Below are 15,170 nucleotides of genomic sequence, written 5' to 3' on the forward strand. Positions count from 1 at the left end.
TGGGAAGATGGAATGCAAATTTCTTCTCTTGTACAATTAAGGGAAAACTGGATGCTGCCACCTAGTGGAGATAGCTATCGGAACAGGCGTGCGTAGAGGAGTCATGTTGCAGGGCTTTGACGCTCCACTAGGTGGCAGTAGAGAACTAATTGCATAGGGTCCCCATGTCTTGGAGGAATTGGGGGGGGGGGGTCGGGGAGGTCTATTTAATGGAGCATTTTTCTGGTGGTAGAGACATGTTGGGATTTTTGACCCCTAACCCTTTCACACATTATCAAGAGAATGACCCCCCCCCACCCCTGTCATTGTGACAGTGTCAGAAAGTTATAAAAGTGGCGCTGTGACTACTCGCTGACTCCTCGGGTGTGCTTCTCCTTTAATTCTGGGGCTATAATTAAGTGTCATCAACAATGGCGACCTGCGGAACGGGTAATCACACCGACACCTGCCGTCTGAGCAGGTCCGACCAGGCACAAGGAGTGACATCCAAAGTACAACCCTAGTGAAAAGCCAGAGCAGGGATCAGCACAGGGAAGAAGGACATGGCATCCGGGAGCTCAGGAGCCGGAACCAGGTAACGAACCCGGAGAAGCCCAGAAATGACCAATATTATTATTATTATTATTATTATTAGAGATCAGGATTTATCATTCGTATCCACATTAGTGCAAGTGGAGATGATAAATGGAAGCGGAACAGTTACTGGTTGGTTACTATATATCTCTTTAGTTTACTATGTTCTATTTTATCTATTTATTATGTTCGTGTGTTCTTTGAGAAGTTCCAGCAACAAAAACTTCAAAGTTTTCAATGAGTTTTGAGGAGGATTTGGAAAAGTTTCTGCTCCCCCCCCCAAAAAAAAAAAAAAACTCCTTAAAAAAAACCCCTCAGTGTGCACAGAGCCTATCGGAAAAAGAAAAAGTCCACCCCAAGAAAAAGAAGAGGATTCCGCTTGAAACATTTGTTGTTTTTAGCTCACAAGGACCCCCGTATACAGTGCGGCGTCTGTGGTTTTTTCTCCCTTTTGTTAGCAGGTCATATTTAGATTTATTTTTGTGCTTTTATAGTTGTGATTTTCTTTTTCTACCATTTATTTATTTCTGTTATTTTTATTAGGATATCGTGACTTTTGAGTGTTTCTATCTTACTGGAATGTGTTGGAATAGTTGTAGATGTGCAGGGACAGGTGATGGCCGAGGATGATGGGGGTTGGAGTAAAAGCTGGCATAGCACTTTTGCTGTACAAATAGTTATATGGGATAATCATGGCAGCACACCCCCATTTTATGAGCTGCGGGATACGAATAGTTAACTAGAATACACCCTAGTGCTCTTGAGGAAGCCGTACGGAATGCAACGTCTGTGTAAATCCTCGGTGTGAAGGTTATTACCTCGCTGCTTTATTAATCGCGAGGAAGGGTTCACATTAGACAGAGATGGTTTTACAAAAAGTGGGGCCCCCCCGAGCAAAGACTAAAAGGGGAGACCCGAAGGCTGAAAGGTTACACCGTCACACGGAAACATTAATGGAGCATTTACAGGAGCTGATGTCAGAGCGTTAACCAGCGACAATCAATTATAGGCAAGGCGTTTATAAGAAGAACAATGGGGGCAGAATGATGAGAGCAAGAACAAAGGGGGGAAGAATGATGGGAGGAAGAACAAAGGGGGGAAGAATGATGGGAGGAAGAACAAAGGGGGGAAGAATGATGGGAGGAAGAACAAAGGGGGGAAGAATGATGGGAGGAAGAACAAAGGGGGGAAGAATGATGGGAGGAAAAACAAAGGGGGAAGAATGATGGGAGGAAGAACAAAGGGGGCAGAATAATGGGAGGAAGAACAAAGGGGGGCAGAATGATGGGAGGAAGGACAAAGGGGGACAGAATGATGGGAGGAAGAACAAAGGGGGGGCAGAATGATAGTAGGCAGAATGAAGGGGGCAGAATGATGGGAGGAAGAACAAAGGCGGGCAGAATAATGGAGGCAGAATTGTTCTGTCACATACACATCGTGTTCACATTCTGTTCTCGGCAGCACATGTCTTCTTTACTCCTGACAATGTGCTGCCGAGAACAATGATTTTGTTCCAGAATGAATTATTCAGTCACCCAATAAATGATCAGCCTCAGTATATATTACACTCACATCAGTATACAGTATATAACACACACATCGGTATATATTTCACATACAGTGGGTACGGAAAGTATTAAGATCCCTTTACATTTTTCACTCTGTTTCATTGCAGTCATTTGGTAAATTCAAAAAAAGTTCATTTTTTTTCTCATTAATGTGCACTCTGCACCCCATCGGACTGGCCGGCGGCTCTCCTGACCCGAGCGTGATAACTTTATGTATTTCTATGCAGCGGTCACGCTCAGCTTAGGAGAGTCCGGGCACTGCAGTCATTCCGAGCTCGCTCTGGTTTATCTTTATTTCGCCGCTCCCTTAGAGAGTGCAAAAAAATAAGTAACTAATTAATATATTAAGATGAGAGATATAAGATAAGGAGAAAATCATGTAGCTAATGATGGTCAGGGTTATCAAACTAGTGTCTGCATTGCCGTTGTGTGTCTGCATGGCCGTTATGTGTCCACATCGCCGTTGTGTGTCTGCATGGCCGTTGTGTGTCCGCATGGCCGTTGTTTGTCCGCATGGCCGTTGTGTGTCCGCATGGCCGTTGTGTGTCTGCATGCCCATTGTTTGTCCGCATGGCCGTTGTGTGTCCGCATGGCCATTGTTTGTCCGCATGGCCGTTGTGTATCCGCATGCCTGTTGTGTGTCTGCATGACCGCTATGTGTCCGCATGGCCATTGTTTGTCCGCATGGCTGTTGTTTGTCCGCATGCCTGTTGTGTGTCTGCATGACCGCTATGTGTCCGCATCGCCGTTGTTTGTCCGCATGACCGTTGTGTGTCCGCATGCCTGTTGTGTGTCCGCATGCCTGTTGTGTGTCTGCATGACCGCTATGTGTCCGCATCGCCGTTGTTTGTCCGCATGACCGTTGTTTGTCCGCATGACCGTTGTGTGTCCGCATGCCCGTTGTGTGTCTGCATGGCTGTTGTGAGTCCACATGGCCGTTGTGAGTCTGCATGGCTGTTGTATGTCTGCATGGCCGTTGTGTGTCCGCATGGCCATTGTTTGTCCGCATGGCCGTTGTGTGTCCGCATGCCTGTTGTGTGTCTGAATGACCGCTATGTGTCCGCATGGCCGTTGTTTGTCCGCATGGCCGTTGTGTGTCCGCATGCCCGTTGTGTGTCTGCATGGCTGTTGTGAGTCCACATGGCCGTTGTGAGTCTGCATGGCCATTGTTTGTCCGCATGGCCGTTGTGTGTCCGCATGCCTGTTGTGTGTCTGAATGACCGCTATGTGTCCGCATGGCCGTTGTTTGTCCGCATGGCTGTTGTGTGTCCGCATGGCCGTTGTGTGTCCGCATGGCCGTTGTGTGTCCGCATGCCTGTTGTGTGTCTGCATGGCTGTTGTGAGTCCACATGGCCGTTGTTTGTCCGCATGGCTGTTGTGTGTCCGCATGGCCGTTGTGTGTCCGCATGGCCGTTGTGTGTCCGCATGCCTGTTGTGTGTCTGCATGGCTGTTGTGAGTCCACATGGCCGTTGTTTGTCCGCATGGCTGTTGTGTGTCCGCATGGCCGTTGTGTGTCCGCATGGCCGTTGTGTGTCCGCATGCCTGTTGTGTGTCCGCATGGCTGTTGTGAGTCCGCATGGCCGTTGTGTGTCTGCATGGCCGTTGTGTGTCTGCATGGCTGTTGTGAGTCCACATGGCCATTGTGAGTCTGCATGGCTGTTGTATGTCTGCATGGCCGTTGTGTGTCCGCAGGGCCATTGTTTGTCCGCATGGCCGTTGTGTGTCTGCATGCCTGTTGTGTGTCTGCATGACCGCTATGTGTCCGCATGGCTGTTGTGAGTCCGCATGGCCGTTGTGTGTCCGCACGGCCGTTGTGTGTCTGCATGGCCGTTGTCTGTCCGCATGGCCATTGTGTGTCCGCATGGCCGTTGTGAGTCTGCATGGCTGTTGTATGTCTGCATGGCCGTTGTGTGTCCGCACGGCCGTTGTGTGTTCGCATGGCCGTTGTGTGTCCGCGCACAATGACGTGTAGCTTCCCCTTGTAGGAATGATGTTCTCTCCATCTGAAATTTTAGGGTGTAAATTTTGGGACGTTTTAGCTCAGCACGGCTAAAGCGCACTGTCGATTTTGCACAAAATTTCTTACAAAATTAGTTACATTTCGTAGAATTTGGAGCAAAAAAAAGTCAGCGAATATCAAAAGGCAAAAAAAAAGGAACTTGTAAAAAGCCGTAAATGATCAATTGGAACTTTTTATCTATATTTCTTTAACCATTTTTGCATCTGTTTAGCCTAAAAGAATGCACGTTCTGCTAAAATTGTGGCAAAGTTTCCATTGTTGCAGTGATTGTGGAACAATTTTGCGAATATGTGGACTGTGAGCAATCTTTGCCACCAGCTGATGTGCAGCATTAGGTGATGCCGTGGACCCGGACTTGCTGAAGCAGGTGGGAGTGACGATTACTGCCCAGTGATCCGTTTCACCTCGACTGCATTGTAATGAGCTCTATTGTATGGAGATGAAACGGATCACTGGGATCACTGGGCTCCATTCTTCTTCTTTCACGCTTTATTCAATAAGTCATGTTCCGTTGTTGGGACCAAAGTAAAAAAAAAGTCTGAGGCAGGAGATCTGTAATTTTCCTTCCCTGCTGTCTTTTTAACCCTTCCCTGTTGTGAGTTCATTTTCCCCTTCACCGTTGATGTCTGATGAACTCCCTCTGCTGGTGAAGAGAGGTAGTGAAATTGATTGGGATGGGAAAAACCTGTCATCTGAACAGGCGGAGCGTGATTGGACACCCGGAATCACTGAGTGGATATAAGGCAGCTGATGCCCTGCAGGGTTTGCTGGTGATCCTTTCTGCTCTGAGCTCTTGCAAACCAGTTCAGTACCTGTCTTCTGAAAGCTAAGTTTTTGCTCTCTTATTTTTCCATGAGATTGTGTCTGTTTACTTAGTGTTTTGTGTTCTGCCTGCCCTTGTTGGTTCAGGCTGAGCACCATTTTTGTCTCTGGTCAAGTTGATCTTTTGCTCTGTCTTCAGAATATACCTGAGTACTGATATAGTGATTTCAAGTCTAGTGACTTCAGGGCCTTTTTTCTATCAGACGTGTTGGACATTATTTTGGCAGAATTTTTGCGGATTGCAGCCAGCATCTTTTCTGTCCTTTCCTATTTAGTTAGTTGGGCCCCATCGTTTACTCAACCTGTCTTTCTGTCTGTGTTTGTGTTTTCTTCTGTTTTCCACCGACAATACGTGTTGGGGGCTGTCTATTGCTTTGGGGTCTGCTCTGGGGCAGTTTAGATTTCCCCTTTCTTTCTTTAGGCTTATTTAGTTCTCCGGCTGTGACGAGGGGTCTAGGGCACCGTAGGAATCCCCCACGGCTACTGTTAGTTGTGGTGAATAGGATCAGGGGTCTGCAATCCGATAGCTACCAACCTCTCCGGTTTTCTGGACTTAGCTTGTATTTTTGCTTTTTCCTCCTTTGGTGACTCATTCATAACACTTCCCCCTGCATTTATACCTTTAAGTGTTTGTCTCACCTTCACTAATGGAGTAGCATTTCTCCTTGTGGAGAGTGACATGCCAAGCATGGCATGTCAGAGTGAGGAGACTTACAAGCCATGCACGCTCCTCTGGGAAATTAAATATGCAAATTGTCTCTTCAGAGCGGAAGATGACTAGAAATATTGCACCACCGATTGGGAGCAGAGATACTAAAATTCAATACTGAGTCTTTAACGAGCCTTGCAATATGACTTTGACCAGAATCCCGATTTGCAGACACGGTGTCTCAGGGTGTTGCCCCTCATCAGTGCAAAGTATGAGTTCTGATTTGGCTACGAGAGAGGCTCTAAAATAAAAGAAAAGGTATAGCTTTTGGAGGACGAAAAATGGAAAGCAAAAAGGGAGCCAGCTGAGAGAAAAGTCTGCAGGAGCCTGGAGCCGCCCTGCATGGAGCCGCCCTGCGCAGAGCCGCCCTGCACAGAGCCACCCTGCATGGAGCTGCCCTGCACGTAGCCGCCATGTGTGGAGCCACCCTGCACGGAGGCTCTAAAATAAAAGAAAAGTTATAGCTTTTGGAGGAAGAAAAATGGAAAGCGAAAAGGGAGCCGACTGGGAGAAAAGTCTGCAGGAGCCTGGGGCCGCTCTGCACAGAGCCGCCCTGCACGGAGCTGCCCTGCAAGGAGCCGCCCTGCATGGAGCCGCCCTGCGCGGAGCTGCCCTGCACAGAGCCGCCCTGCACAGAGCCGCCCTGCATGGAGCTGCCCTGCACGTAACCGCCCAGCACGGAGCCGCCCTGTGTGGAGCCATCCTGCATGGAGCCGCCCTGCACGGAGCTGCCCTGCACAGATCTGCCCTGCATGGAGCCACCCTGTGCGGAGCTGGCCTGCATGGATCTGCCCTGCGCTGAACCTCTGCGGAACTGATGAAAATGTATCCGCAGTTTTTGAATTTGAATACAAACTGTGATTCCGCGGCAGTTATAACCGACGTCAGTTACTGATCACCGCTTACACATAGCGATAGACCCAGCGGGAGTTTCTGGAGCAGAATATGTTAGCGTAAGGTATCCAAATGAAGACACCCCCAACATGTCTCCTCTCCGGACCTATTCTGATAATATTGAGATTTTCTCATGTTTCATTTGTCCCGCCTACATGATCATGGGTACCGATGGGGGCTAAGGCAGGTGGGCGCCCGTTGAAGCAGGGCCGGCGTTTGGACCAGGCAGACCAGGCAGATGCCTGGGGCCCCCACCTACAAAGGGGGTCCCCTGCATCTGCAGTCCATTTATGAAGTGCCCAGAGGGTGTACAGCAGTGAATATTGCTGTGCATTGCTCTGTAGTCCGGAGCGTCTGTCTTGCAAAGCCCCTTGAGCCCCCCTGTCTCTTTCTCCCTGCAGTCAGGTTAAAAGTTGAGAGTGAGGGGGAGGGGCCGATTACAGCACAGTGACAGCCAGGAAGATGCCTGCAGCTCTGTATGTCTCCTCCTGAGTCCTGATCATGGCTGCTCCTAGCACTGTCCTGAGAATGGATATTACTAAGTGAATCCACAGAACCTGGTAAGAGCAGCAATAACAGGTCAGAGTACAGTGATTACTCACTGTGGTCCGGAGCTCTGTGCCGATTGCTGCAGGATCAGGATTCACAGCAGCGATCAGCATCATCTCTGACCACAGTCACTAATCACTGCTTGTAACGTGGCAGGGCGATCTCCTGTCACTACTGTCTGGGTGACACAAGACAGGGATATTGCCTGCTGAATCTGGGGATTTTTGACATAGAAATAAATGAATTCCCATGTGAAATAATAAGGGTAAACCATACATATGCAGTGGGGCAAAAAAGTATTTAGTCAGTCAGCAATAGTGCAAGTTCCACCACTTAAAAAGATGAGAGGCGTCTGTAATTTACATCATAGGTAGACCTCAACTATGGGAGACAAACTGAGAAAAAAAAATCCAGAAAATCACATTGTCTGTTTTTTTTTCATTTTATTTGCATATTATGGTGGAAAATAAGTATTTGGTCAGAAACAAGCAAACAAGATTTCTGGCTCTCACAGACCTGTAACTTCTTCTTTAAGAGTCTCCTCTTTCCTCCACTCATTACCTGTAGTAATGGCACCTGTTTAAACTTGTTATCAGTATAAAAAGACACCTGTGCACACCCTCAAACAGTCTGACTCCAAACTCCACTATGGTGAAGACCAAAGAGCTGTCAAAGGACACCAGAAACAAAATTGTAGCCCTGCACCAGGCTGGGAAGACTGAATCTGCAATAGCCAACCAGCTTGGAGTGAAGAAATCAACTGTGGGAGCAATAATTAGAAAATGGAAGACATACAAGACCACTGATAATCTCCCTCGATCTGGTGCTCCACGCAAAATCCCACCCCGGGGGGACCTAGTGAATGAACTGCAGAGAGCTGGGACCAATGTAACAAGGCCTACCATAAGTAACACACTACGCCACCATGGACTCAGATCCTGCAGTGCCAGACGTGTCCCACTGCTTAAGCCTGTACATGTCCGGGCCCGTCTGAAGTTTGCTAGAGAGCATTTGGATGATCCAGAGGAGTTTTGGGAGAATGTCCTATGGTCTGATGAAACCAAACTGGAACTGTTTGGTAGAAACACAACTTGTCGTGTTTGGAGGAAAAAGAATACTGAGTTGCATCCATCAAACACCATACCTACTGTAAAGCATGGTGGTGGAAACATCATGCTTTGGGGCTGTTTCTCTGCAAAGGGGCCAGGACGACTGATCCGGGTACATGAAAGAATGAATGGGGCCATGTATCGTGAGATTTTGAGTGCAAACCTCCTTCCATCAGCAAGGGCATTGAAGATGAAACGTGGCTGGGTCTTTCAACATGACAATGATCCAAAGCACACCGCCAGGGCAACGAAGGAGTGGCTTCGTAAGAAGCATTTCAAGGTCCTGGAGTGGCCTAGCCAGTCTCCAGATCTCAACCCTATAGAAAACCTTTGGAGGGAGTTGAAAGTCCGTGTTGCCAAGCGAAAAGCCAAAAACATCACTGCTCTAGAGGAGATCTGCATGGAGGAATGGGCCAACATACCAACAACAGTGTGTGGCAACCTTGTGAAGACTTACAGAAAACGTTTGACCTCTGTCATTGCCAACAAAGGATATATCACAAAGTATTGAGATGAAATTTTGTTTCTGACCAAATACTTATTTTCCACCATAATATGCAAATAAAATGAAAAAAAAACAGACAATGTGATTTTCTGGATTTTTTTTCTTAGTTTGTCTCCCATAGTTGAGGTCTACCTATGATGTAAATTACAGACGCCTCTCATCTTTTTAAGTGGTGGAACTTGCACTATTGCTGACTGACTAAATACTTTTTTGCCCCACTGTATATATATAGTACTAGTACAGGTGTGCATACGAATCGGAGTTTTTGGTGCATTTTTTTTTGCAGCCAAAGCCGGCTCTCTTGGCAGTAAAAACACTGCTTTCAAAATGCCCATTTTGTAGGGTATGTGCTGATGATCCAGAAATGGCAGCACTTTGGACGCAGCGGACATGTGCTCCGTCTAAAGTGCTGCCATCTTACGCGTGTGGTCACTGAACTGTGCGGAATCACCGCACCCAATACATCGTAGGGGTGAGATTTCTCCTGCGGAGACTCGCATCTATGTAAGATAAATTGACATGCTGCGGTCTGGAGAGTCGTGCTGCATGTCCGTCTCTGTGGGTGAAGTGCAGGCATATGTGGACGCATAGTGGACATGGAATTTCTAGAAATCCCATCCACTATGCTGTAACATCCGGCCGCTGCGGGTTGGACGCTGTGGATGTACGCAGCATCCAGAGTTTACTGATTGTGGACACACAGACCCTTGGAGCTTTTGTTGTTTTTTTTTTGTATAGTATTCATTTTGTCAACAGTACATGTTTAATAAAGTTCGTTTTATTCACCAAAAACGCAGCGAAAAACAACTTTGCAGCTTTTTAAAACTTTTTCATTGCTTTCTATGGGTGAAAAAAATTGCTGAAAGAAGTGACACGCAGCGGATTTAAAAAACGCGCCGCGGTCGTGAAATTCAGTCAGGAGACAATAAAAGAGTGTGCAGGGGTGTGCAGGAGATCTCTGAAAATCTCAGTCTTTGCTTGTGCTGTAAAATGCTGTAAACTTCTTATTTACAGAAGAAAAAGCTGCAAAAATTCTGCGTCTGACCGTGGCCAAAAGCGGCTTTTTAAAGTGCCACTAAAACATATGAGATTTCCGAAATCTCCTGCATGCGCTTGTTTTCTTTCTGACTGAATTTCAGGACTGTAGTGCTTTTTACATCTGCAGCGTGTCACTTCTTTCAGTGCGTTTTCACCCGTAGAAATCAATGAAAGAATATGAGAAAGAAAGCTGCAGATATCGCAAGGGCATTTTTCGCTGGAATTTTTTTAGGTGGTTTTGGTGAATTAAACTGTAGACAAAGCAAACATCTGCACTTTAAAAAAAAAGCTGAAAAAAGTGTAAAGAACTCCAGAAACAAGCTGAAAAACAGGTGAACGTAACATTGTTACTGCCAATAGAACAGGTTTTGGCGACTGAAAAAAATGCATGTGAACATAGCCATAGCATTTCAGAGTAAGACTATCTGTGGTGTTACATAGGACTGCAGGTGACATCTACTAAATTATCCGTTCTCAGAGAGTTATTACTGCTATCTCTGGTGTTACATAGGATGAGGTCACAGTCATGTGACTGGTCACGTGAGCCGGGAGGGCTTCTGTTCTGGAGTGTGCTGTGCATAGAGGTAATTGTATGGTGATCGGTACACAGCCCCTTCTGAAATGACAGGTGGGCGTGATGGCTGATTCGCAGTGCGGGAAAACTACAATCCCGGCCGGGATAGCAGGTGGGAGTGTCAAAATCGGGACTGTCCCGCTGGATCCAGGACAGTTGGGAGCCCTGCTGTGTTATCTGCAGTGTTAAAAAAAAATTAAGAGGGGCTTGGGGGACAAATCTTTGTCTTGGGGCTGGGCCCCCCAATCTTTTCTGACCCTAGCAACGCTCTTGTGTAATGCTAATAGTGGCAGACCCATTGGCTGATATAAGGCCCCTGAATATGGGGGTCACAGTGCCAGCACTGGCCCCTCTGCCACCTGTATCCACATCCTGTTCAAGTAATATAACCTAAATGTGTGATTTTACAATGTTAGCATTTGGGGCCCCACTTTAAACTTTTGCCTAGGGCCCCACTTTGTCTAAAACCGGCCCTGGTCCCATCACCACTCGTGTGAAACGCATGTGAAGCCAAGCGACAGGAGATCGGTAATTTTAATACATGCTGCAATATACCAAATCTGGCTACAACATAAAAGTCATAAACATTGCTGAGTAATAGTAAAAAATTATCGCTATGTCTTATCCAAGAATGTGGGAGCTGATTGCAAGTCAATGCTGTGAGCTTTGACCCTACATGAAATACGACGCGAGTTCAACTATACAGTATATCTATGTAGTATGTGTATGTAGTATATCTATACAGTATATCTATGCAGTATATCTATGTAGTATATCTATGCAGTATATCTATGCAGTATATCTATGTAGTATATCTATGCAGTATATCTATGTAGTATATCTATACAGTATATCTATGCAGTATATCTATGTAGTATATCTATGCAGTATATCTATGCAGTATATCTATGCAGTATATCTATGTAGTATATCTATACAGTATATCTATGTAGTATATCTATGCAGTATATCTATGTAGTATATCTATGCAGTATATCTATGTAGTATATCTATGTAGTATATCTATACAGTATATCTATGCAGTATATCTATGTAGTATATCTATGCAGTATATCTATGTAGTATATCTATGCAGTATATCTATGCAGTATATGTATGCAGTATATGTATGCAGTATATCTATATAGTATATCTATGCAGTATATGTATGCAGTATATCTATATAGTATATCTATGCAGTATATGTATGCAGTATATCTATATAGTATATCTATGCAGTATATCTATGCAGTATATCTATGCAGTATATCTATGCAGTATATCTATGTAGTATATATATGCAGTATATCTATGTAGTATATCTATGTAGTATATGTATGCAGTATATCTATGCAGTATATCTATGTAGTATATATATGCAGTATATCTATGTAGTATATCTATGTAGTATATCTATGCAGTATATGTATGCAGTATATCTATGTAGTATATATATGCAGTATATCTATGTAGTATATCTATGTAGTATATGTATGCAGTATATCTATGCAGTATATCTATGTAGTATATGTATGCAGTATATCTATGCAGTATATCTATGCAGTATATGTATGCAGTATATCTATATAGTATATCTATGCAGTATATGTATGCAGTATATCTATGTAGTATATCTATGCAGTATATCTATGCAGTATATCTATGCAGTATATCTAAGCAGTATATATATGCAGTATATCTATGTAGTATATCTATGTAGTATATGTATGCAGTATATCTATGCAGTATATGTATGCAGTATATCTATGTAGTATATGTATGCAGTATATGTATGCAGTATATCTATGTAGTATATCTATGCAGTATATGTATGCAGTATATCTATGTAGTATATCTATGCAGTATATCTATGTAGTATATGTATGCAGTATATCTATGTAGTATATGTATGCAGTATATCTATGCAGTATATCTATGTAGTATATGTATGCAGTATATCTATATAGTATATCTATGCAGTATATGTATGCAGTATATCTATGTAGTATATCTATGCAGTATATCTATGTAGTATATGTATGCAGTATATCTATGCAGTATATCTATGCAGTATATCTATGCAGTATATCTATGCAGTATATCTATGTAGTATATGTATGTAGTATATCTATACAGTATATCTATGCAGTATATGTATGCAGTATATGTATGCAGTATATCTATGTAGTATATGTATGCAGTATATCTATGTAGTATATCTATGCAGTATATGTATGCAGTATATCTATATAGTATATCTATGCAGTATATGTATGCAGTATATCTATATAGTATATCTATGCAGTATATGTATGCAGTATATCTATGTAGCATATGTATGCAGTATATGTATGCAGTATATCTATGTAGTATATGTATGCAGTATATCTATATAGTATATCTATGCAGTATATGTATGCAGTATATCTATATAGTATATCTATGCAGTATATGTATGCAGTATATCTATGTAGCATATGTATGCAGTATATGTATGCAGTATATCTATGCAGTATATGTATGCAGTATATCTATATAGTATATCTATGCAGTATATGTATGCAGTATATCTATGTAGCATATGTATGCAGTATATCTATGCAGTATATCTATGTAGTATATGTATGCAGTATATGTATGCAGTATATCTATGCAGTATATCTATGCAGTATATCTATGCAGTATATCTATGTAGTATATGTATGTAGTATATCTATACAGTATATCTATGTAGTATATGTATGCAGTATATCTATGTAGTATATCTATGCAGTATATGTATGCAGTATATCTATATAGTATATCTATGCAGTATATGTATGCAGTATATCTATATAGTATATCTATGCAGTATATGTATGCAGTATATCTATGTAGCATATGTATGCAGTATATGTATGCAGTATATCTATGTAGTATATGTATGCAGTATATCTATATAGTATATCTATGCAGTATATGTATGCAGTATATCTATATAGTATATCTATGCAGTATATGTATGCAGTATATCTATGTAGCATATGTATGCAGTATATGTATGCAGTATATCTATGCAGTATATGTATGCAGTATATCTATATAGTATATCTATGCAGTATATGTATGCAGTATATCTATGTAGCATATGTATGCAGTATATCTATGCAGTATATCTATGTAGTATATGTATGCAGTATATCTATATAGTATATCTATGCAGTATATGTATGCAGTATATCTATGTAGTATATGTATGCAGTATATGTATGTAGTATATCTATGCAGTATATGTATGCAGTATATCTATATAGTATATCTATGCAGTATATGTATGCAGTATATCTATGTAGTATATGTATGCAGTATATCTATGCAGTATATCTATGTAGTATATGTATGCAGTATATCTATATAGTATATCTATGCAGTATATGTATGCAGTATATCTATGTAGTATATGTATGCAGTATATCTATATAGTATATCTATGCAGTATATGTATGCAGTATATCTATGTAGTATATGTATGCAGTATATCTATGTAGTATATCTATGCAGTATATGTATGCAGTATATCTATGTAGTATATGTATGCAGTATATCTATGTAGTATATCTATGCAGTATATGTATGCAGTATATCTATGTAGTATATCTATGCAGTATATGTATGCAGTATATCTATATAGTATATCTATGCAGTATATGTATGCAGTATATCTATGTAGTATATGTATGCAGTATATCTATGCAGTATATCTATGTAGTATATGTATGCAGTATATCTATATAGTATATCTATGCAGTATATGTATGCAGTATATCTATGTAGTATATGTATGCAGTATATGTATGCAGTATATCTATGTAGTATATGTATGCAGTATATCTATGTAGTATATCTATGCAGTATATGTATGCAGTATATCTATGTAGTATATGTATGCAGTATATCTATGTAGTATATCTATGCAGTATCTGTATGCAGTATATCTATGTAGTATATCTATGCAGTATATGTATGCAGTATATGTATGCAGTATATCTATATAGTATATCTATGCAGTATATCTATGCAGTATATGTATGCAGTATATCTATATAGTATATCTATGCAGTATATGTATGCAGTATATCTATATAGTATATCTATGCAGTATATCTATGCAGTATATCTATGCAGTATATCTATATAGTATATCTATGTAGTATATGTATGCAGTATATCTATGTAGTATATCTATGTAGTATATGTATGCAGTATATCTATGCAGTATATCTATGTAGTATATGTATGCAGTATATCTATGCAGTATATCTATGTAGTATATGTATGCAGTATATCTATATAGTATATCTATGCAGTATATCTATGCAGTATATGTATGCAGTATATCTATATAGTATATCTATGCAGTATATGTATGCAGTATATCTATGTAGTATATATATGCAGTATATCTATGTAGTATATATATGCAGTATATCTATATAGTATATCTATGCAGTATATCTATGCAGTATATCTATATAGTATATCTATGTAGTATATGTATGCAGTATATCTATGTAGTATATCTATGCAGTATATGTATGCAGTATATCTATGTAGTATATGTATGCAGTATATCTATGTAGTATATCTATGCAGTATATGTATGCAGTATATCTATATAGTATATATATGCAGTATATCTATGTAGTATATCTATGTAGTATATGTATGCAGTATATCTATGCAGTATATCTATGTAGTATATGTATGCAGTATATCTATGCAGTATATCTATGTAGTATATGTATGCAGTATATCTATATAGTATATCT

The 15,170-nt window shown here is 41.6% G+C and overlaps 1 protein-coding gene across 1 annotated transcript in view; it reads left to right on the plus strand.

The window, feature by feature from the left end:
* Window positions 1–442: 442 nt before the first annotated feature.
* LOC141069164 (NXPE family member 4-like) overlaps window positions 443–15,170 on the plus strand; it is a 46,110-nt gene continuing 31,382 nt past the window's right edge. Inside the window, exon 1 of the mRNA XM_073558548.1 lies at window positions 443–574. The gene's annotated coding sequence lies outside the window, so the exon portion shown is untranslated. The remainder of the gene's footprint in view (window positions 575–15,170) is intronic.

The sequence above is a fragment of the Dendrobates tinctorius genome, unplaced genomic scaffold (genome assembly GCF_039654945.1).
Source record: "Dendrobates tinctorius isolate UK_male_01 unplaced genomic scaffold, ASM3965494v1 ptg000257l, whole genome shotgun sequence".
NCBI classification, from domain to species: Eukaryota; Metazoa; Chordata; class Amphibia; order Anura; family Dendrobatidae; genus Dendrobates; species Dendrobates tinctorius.